Here is a 7,839-nt window from a genome sequence, read left to right as displayed (position 1 = left end):
TTTAGGATGGACTGGTTGGATCTTCTTGCAGTCCAAGGGACTTTCAAAAGACTTCTCCAACACCACAGTTCAAAAGCATCAATTCTTCGGTGTTGAGCTTTCTTGATAGTTCAACTCTCACATCCATACACAACTACTGGAAAAACAATAGCCTTGACTAGACAGACCTTTGTAGGCAAAGTAATGTCTCTGCTTTTTAATATGCTGTCTATGTTGGTCATAACTTTCCTTTCAAGGAGTAAGTGTCTTTTAATTTCTTAGCCAAGCCAAGAAATTATATGTTTAGTGTTATTTAAAAACAGAACAAGACCCTGCCAAGCTATTTTCACAAATAATTTTTAGTATAAATAAAACATTGCATAAAACCTACTTATTCTAAAGTATTATTTATTTATTGTTTATCTGAAGTTCAAATTTTACTGAGCATCTTGTATTGCTGGTGGCCAAGTCTGACATCCCTACTCCCGGGTAATGTCAATGCTCCTAGTTTGAAAACTACATTTTCAGTAATTGGGCTCTAATCTGGTTCTTTTTCATAATTATGAAAATTTGTGAACATAAAATAGGTAAAAACAATATAACGAACTCTTCATACCCATATTCTAGAACTTTCAACTTTGTCTCTTTTACCTCATCCATCCCTTAATTTTCCCTGAACTATTTTGAAGCAAATCCTGGTCATTGTGTCATTTTACCCCCACAAATTTCAGTGTGCTATTCTAAAACATAGTAACATTTTCTGAAATAAATTCCACCCCATAATCACAGTATTAACAATACTCTTGTGTTCATTGAAAAAACTGCTTTTTTCCCATTGCACTTTCTTGCCTAAAGAAGGCATAGGTTTATTGATCACATAATTGTGGGTTTATTTCCTGACTGTCTATCCCTTTCCATCGATCTAAGTATCTCTTTTGTGCCAGTACCATTATATTCACCCTTGATCTTAGGCAAAAGTCCAAGAAGCTCCAAATCATTGCAGATGGTGACAGCAGCCATGAAATTAAAAACTCTTGCTCCTTGGAAGAAAACCTATGACCAACCTAAACAACATATTAAAAGCATAAAAGCATAGACGTTACTTTGTTGACAAAGGTCTGTCTAGTCAAAGCTATGGTTTTTCTAATAGTCATGTATGGATGTGAAAGTTGGACCATAAAGAAAGCTGAGCACCAAAGAATTGATGTTTTTGAACTGTGGTATTGGAGAAGACTCTTGAGAGTCCCTTGGACTGCAAGGAGATTAAACCAGTCAATCCTAAAGGAAATCAGTCCTCAATATTCATTGGAAGGACTGATGTTGAAGCTGAAGCTCCAACACTTTGGCCACCTGATGCAAAGAACTGACTTGTTGAAAAAGACCCTGACACTGGGAAAGATTGAAGGCAGGAGGAGAAGGACAACAGAGGGTGAGATGGTTGGATGGCATCACCGACTCAATGGACATGAGTTTGAGCAAGCTGTGGGAGCTGGTGATAGACAGGGAAGCCTGACATGCTGCAGTCCATGGGGTCACAATAAGTCAGACATGACTGAGTGACTGAACTGAACCAACCATTATGTTTTGATTTCTGTAGTTCTGTAGTATAGTTTGAAATCAGAAAGTGTGAGACCTCCAGCTTGTTCTTCCTTCTCCAGATTGTTTTGAATATTCAAGATCTTTTATGTTTCCACACAAATTTCATAGTTATTTGATCTAGTTCTGTGAAAAATGCCATTGGTATTTTGATAGGGATTGCATTGAATCTGTAGATTGCTTTGAGTAGTATGGTCATTGTAACAGTTAATTCTTTAGAGATGCAGACGTAGAGAATGAACTTGTGGACACGGTGAGGGAAGGAAAGGGTGGGACGTGTTGAGAGAGTAGCATTGACATATGTACACCACCATGTGTAAAACAGATAGCTACCCGGAGGCTGCTGTATAACACAGGGAGTCAGCTCTGTATTCTGCGATGACTTAGAGAGGTGGGACGGGGTGGGCAGAGGTGGCAGGGAGGTTCAGGAAGGAGGGGATATATGTATATTTATGGCTGATTCATGTTGTTGTAGAGCAAAAATGAACAGAACACTGTAAAGCAATTACATTTCAATTTTTTTTAAAAAGAGACAAAAAACAAAACAAAAATGCAACGTTAATCCTTCTAATCCGTGAGCACAATATATCTTTCCATTTGTTTGTGTCATCTTCAACTACTCTCATCAGTCTTATGGTTTTCCATGTACAGGTCTTTGACCTCCTTTCAGTTCAGTCGTTCAGTCGTGTCCAACTCTGTGTGACCCCACGCCAGGCCTCCCTGTCCATCACCAGCTCCCAGAGTTCACTCAAACTCACGTCCCATCGAGTCGGTGATGCCATCCAGCCATCTCCTCCTCTGTCGGCCCCTTCTCCTCCTGCCCCAAATCCCTCCCAACATCAGAGTCTTTTCCAATGAGTCAACTCTTCGCATGAGGTGGCCAAAGTATTCGAGTTTCAGCTTTAGCATCAGTCCTTCCAAAGAACACCCTGGACTGATCTCCTTTAGAATAGACTGGTTGGATCTCCTTGCAGTCCAAGGGACTCTCAAGAGTCTTCTCCAACACCACAGTTCAAAACCCCCAATTCTTTGACACTCAGCTTTTTTCACAGTCCAGCTCTCACATCCATACATGACCACTGGGAAAACGGACCTTTGTTGGCAAAGTAATGTCTCTGCTTTGGATATGCTATCTAGGTTAGTCATAACTTTCCTTCCAAGGAGTAAGCGTCTTTTAATTTCATGGCTGCAGTCACCATCTGCAGTGATTTTGGAGCCCAAAAAAATAAAGTCTGACAGTTTCTACTGTTTCCCCATCTATTTCCCATGAAGTGATGGGACCAGATGCCATGATCTTCGTTTTCTGAATGTTGAGCTTTAAGCCAACTTTTTCACTCTCCTCTTTCACTTTCATCAAGAGGCTTTTTAGCTCCTCTTCACTTTCTGCCATAAGGGTGGTGTCATCTGCATATCTGAGGTTATTGATATTTCTCCTGGCAATCTTGATTCCATCTTGTGCTTCTTCCAGCCCAGCGTTTCTCATGATGTACTCTACATAGAAGTTAAATAAGCAGGGTGACAATATACAGCCTTGAAGTACTCCTTTTCCTATTTGGAACCGGTCTGTTGTTAAACGTCCAGTTGTAACTGTTGCTTCCTGACGTGCATATAGGTTTCTCAAGAGGCAGGTCAGGTGGTCTGGTATTTCCATCTCTTTAAGAATTTTCCACAGTTTATTGTGATCCACACAGTCAAAGGCTTTGGCATAGTCAATAAAGCAGAAATAGATGTTTTTCTGGAACTCTCTTGCTTTTTCCATGATCCAGCGGATGTTGGCAATTTGATCTCTTTAGGAAGATTTATTCCCCTGTTGGTGAGCTGGGACAGAGGCAGAGGAGTGGTTAGATAGCTTGCTAGGTTCAACCTGGGACCGAAGCCAGGCCCTCAGCAATGAAAGCCCAGAGTTCTAACCACTGGACTGCCATGGAATTCCCTGCCCATTTTTAAACTTTCATTATTGACTCATAAGAGTTTCTTTACATATTCCAGATACAAGTCCTTTATCTGAATTGTTGTTGCTTGGTCTCTAAGTCATGTCTGACTCTTTGTGACCCATGGACTGAAGCACACCAGGCTCCTCTGTCCTCCATTATCTCCCAGAGTTTGTTTAAATTCATATCCACTGAGTCAGTGATGCTATCTGCTATATGATGTTAAACATTCGCTCCCATTCTGTTGCTTGTCTTTTCATTTTCTCAAGGTGCCATTTGGACACAAAAGCTGTTAATTTTGATGAAGATCAGTGTTAGTATTTTATTTTGTTGTGTGTACATTTGGTGTCACATGTAAAAACATCATTGTCTAGCCCAAGCTCTTAGGCACAGATAAGCAAGAAGTGGGTTGTGCACCTTCCTGACATTGTCCTTAAGCTTAGCTTCTGCCCACCACGCTATAGGTTCCCCCTCTACCTAACCACTCTTTCTCTGGCTCTGTTACCATTTCCTCTTTTTTCTCTCAAGTTCCAGCCTAATGCTCCAGACCTACTTTCCACAAAAAGCGTGAGGTCAAGAAGATGGCCAAAATGGAGAGTTTAAGCTCTTTCCACTCGGGTCTTCTTCCATTTGCACGAGAAGCTTGGTGTCTTCTTATTTTCCTTTCCCGTCTTGTGATCAAGATCTACTCCACTTTTTGTGGAGAGTTTAAGCTCTTTCCACTCAGGTCTTCTTCCGTTTGCACGAGAAGCTTGGTGTCTTCTTATTTTCCTTTTCCATCTTGTGATCAAAATCTACTCCCCAATCCAAGTCAGCAACCCAGACAGTGCAAAAGCAGAAACTTTTCATACTAGATTTCTTCTGCTTGAGGTCTCTACACCCACAGCTGTCTCCTCAACCAAGAAAAGTGTTGGGAAAATGAAAATGACATGCATAGAACAATGGGACAGAATAGAGGACAGGCGACTCATGAAAGAAGAACCATGAACAGCCATTAAACAGATGGAAATAATGTTAACCCTACCACAAAATGCAATTTAAAACAACAATAAAGGACCTCCTTGACAGTCCAGTGGTTAGGGCTCAGCACTTTCACTGCCATGGCCCAGTTCAATCCTTGGTCGGGGAACTAAGATGCTGCAAGCTCTGTGACATGGCCAAAACAAACAAACCAACAAACAATTTTTTTTCCTTTTTTTATTGACTGATAATTGACGTACAATAATATATAAATTGGCTTCCCTGGTGGCTCAGAAGGTAAAGAATCTGTGTGCAATGCAGGAGACCCAGGTTCAGGGTCTACAATATAGTGATTCACAATTTTTACATGTTATACTCCATTTATAGCTGTTATAAAATATTAGCTCTATCTCCTGTGTTGTACAATATATCCTTGTAGTTTATTTTATGCATAATAGTTTGTACAATGAGATATTATTTGATCTATCAAGGTGGATTGGATTCTGACTCCCAGGGTTGGTGAAAGTAAGGACATATGTAGACATTACTGCCAAGTATGAAGTCCTAGGATTTCCCTGGTACCCTAGTGGTTAGGACTGCTGTGGCCTGGGTGGGTTCAATCCCTGATTGGGGAACTGAGATCCCACAAGCCATGTGGGGTACCCCATCCAAAAAAAATAAAGATAGTATAAAGTCCTGTACTGCTTTCTAAATAATGACCCTTAAGTACAAAAAACTTTAAAAACAAGTCTACTTATATATATAAGTAGATATAAGTGGAATATAAGCAATCTAAAACTTACTAACATTGTTTTGTTTTCACTGAAGCTTTTTATGGCTATTCTGTATTTACAATCAGACAGGAAAAGATCCCCTTTAAAACCTAAGTTCAAAATGGGAAAAGATTTTTTAAATATGCACAAGAAATAATAGTACTGGGGGTGCCCATCTGTCCTGTGCGTGGTCATGAAAGGCTCGTTTTAGAAAGATGTGATAGGACCGGACACTATTTAACTTCAGTTCTGTTCAGTTCAGTCGCTCAGTCGTGTCCGACTCTTTGCGACCCCATGAATCGCAACACTCCAGGCCTCCCTGTCCATCACCAACTCCCAGAGTTCGCTCAGACTCATGTCCATCGAGTCAGTGATGCCATCCAGCCATCTCATCCTCGGTCGTCCCCTTCTCCTCCTGCCCCCAGTCCCTGCCAGCATCAGAGTCTTTTCCAATGAGTCAACTCTTCGCATGAGGTGGCCAAAGTACTGGAGTTTCAGCTTTAGCATCATTCCTTCCAAAGAAATCCCAGGGTTGATCTCCTTCAGAATGGACTGGTTGGATCTCCTTGCAGTTCAAGGGACTCTCAAGAGTCTTCTCCAACACCACAGTTCAAAAGCATCAATTCTTCGGTGCTCAGTGAGTGTTTAAAATATGTCATATTGAAAAAGGAAGGGGACTTACAACTAAATATATGTCCTAATTCTTCTCAAAGCCAAACAATATTTTTTAAGTCTATCCTTTGACCCTTTGACTCGGTAGTTTCTCTTCTAGGAATTTAGCCTAAGGAAATATTTAGACAACCATTCAAAGACATATGTTCAAGAATGTGTATTACAGCATGGTTTCTTGTAGTTTTAAAGATTGAGAGCCACATAAATGCCCTACCATAGGAAACTGGTTTCAGTGAACCAGGGTCCGCAAACAGTGAAATGCTAGGCAACCATTAAGAATGATGCTGGCTCATGCGTCCCCTGGTGTGATGCACTCTGAGGACACACCATCACTTCTGTGGGATTCCTGGTCAAAAATGCATAAACTGAAGAAATACTAGACAGACCAAAACTTAGGAACAGTCTGCAAAATAACTGATCTGTATTCTTCGAAACTATCAGTATAACAAAAGACGACATCTAAGGAAATATGTTTTTAATGTGAGTTTTGCTGCATCGCTCAGTCTGTCCCACTCTGTGAACCCATGGACTGTAGCCCAGCAGGCTCCTCTGTCCATGGGATTTCCCAGGCAAGAATACTGGAGTGGGTTGCCATTTCCTTCTCCAGGGGATCTTCCCAACCCAGTGAATTTACATACAAAACAGAAATAGGTCCACAGACATAGAAAACATATTTATAGTTTCCAGAGAGGAAAGCGGGCAGGGATTAATTAGGAGTTGGGGATTAACACATACACACAACTAAATATAAAATAGATAACCAACAGGACCTATTGTGTAGTATGAAGAACTATGCTCCATACTTTGTAATAATCTATAAGGGAACAGAATCTGAAAAATTATATATATATACATATACCTGAATCTTTGGCCTGAAACTTTGGCCACCTGATGCGAAAAACTGACTCACTGGAAAAGATCCTAATGCTGGGAAAGATTGAAGGCAGGAGGAGAAGAGGATGACAGAGGATGAGATGATTGGAGGGCATCACTGACTCAATGGACATGAGTTTGAATAAGCTCCGGTTGTTGGTAGACAGGGAAGCCTGGTGTGCTGCACTCCCTAGGGTAGCAAAAAGTTGGACAAACTGAGCGACTGAACTGAACAGATGCCTGAATCACTTTGCTATACACATGAAACTGATACAACATTGTAAATCAACTATATTTAATAAAAAGAAAAAGAAACTGTATCTTTTTATCCTATTAAAATAAAGGAGACCAAAAAGACATGACAAATAAATGCAGTGCATGATCTTAGATTAGATCCTGGACTAAGAAAAAATAAACTTTATAAAGGACATTAAGGGGCAATTGGCAAATTTTGGACATGGACTATAGATTAGTTAATAGTAGTATATCGATTTAAGTTTCCTGCTTTTGATAGCTGTACCGTGGTTTTGTAAAAGAAGGTTCTTGTTCTTAAGAAATTCACATCAATGTGTTTATGAGGAAAAGGATATATTATTCCCAGTGAAAGTGTTAGTTGCTCAGTCATATCTGACTCTGTGACCCCATCGACTCTAGCCCGTCAGGCTCCTCTGTTCATGGAGTTCATGAGGCAAGAATACTGGAGTGGGTTGTCATTCCCTTCTCCAGGGAATCTTCCCAAGACAGGGATCAAACTCAGATCACCTGTGTTGCAGGAGGACTCTATCTATCGTCTGATCCTCCAGGAAAGCCCATATTATGTGTGACTTACTCTCAAAGGCTTCAGAAAAAAAAAAAAACACTAACGTGTAATTAGAGAAATAACAATAAATGTGGTCAAATTATATCAACTGGTGAATCTGAGTGAAGAATATCTTGGGATAATTTGTGGTATTTTTGCCTCTCTTCTGTGAGTTTTAAATTATTTCAAAATAAAGAGTTTTTAAAAATAGAAAATTGGAAGAAAAAAAAAAAGAACAATGCTGGCAAAGTATACT

Source organism: Oryx dammah, unplaced genomic scaffold (assembly GCF_014754425.2).
Source record: "Oryx dammah isolate SB20612 unplaced genomic scaffold, SCBI_Odam_1.1 HiC_scaffold_11, whole genome shotgun sequence".
Lineage (NCBI taxonomy): Eukaryota > Metazoa > Chordata > Mammalia > Artiodactyla > Bovidae > Oryx > Oryx dammah.
This window is presented reverse-complemented; position numbering follows the sequence as displayed.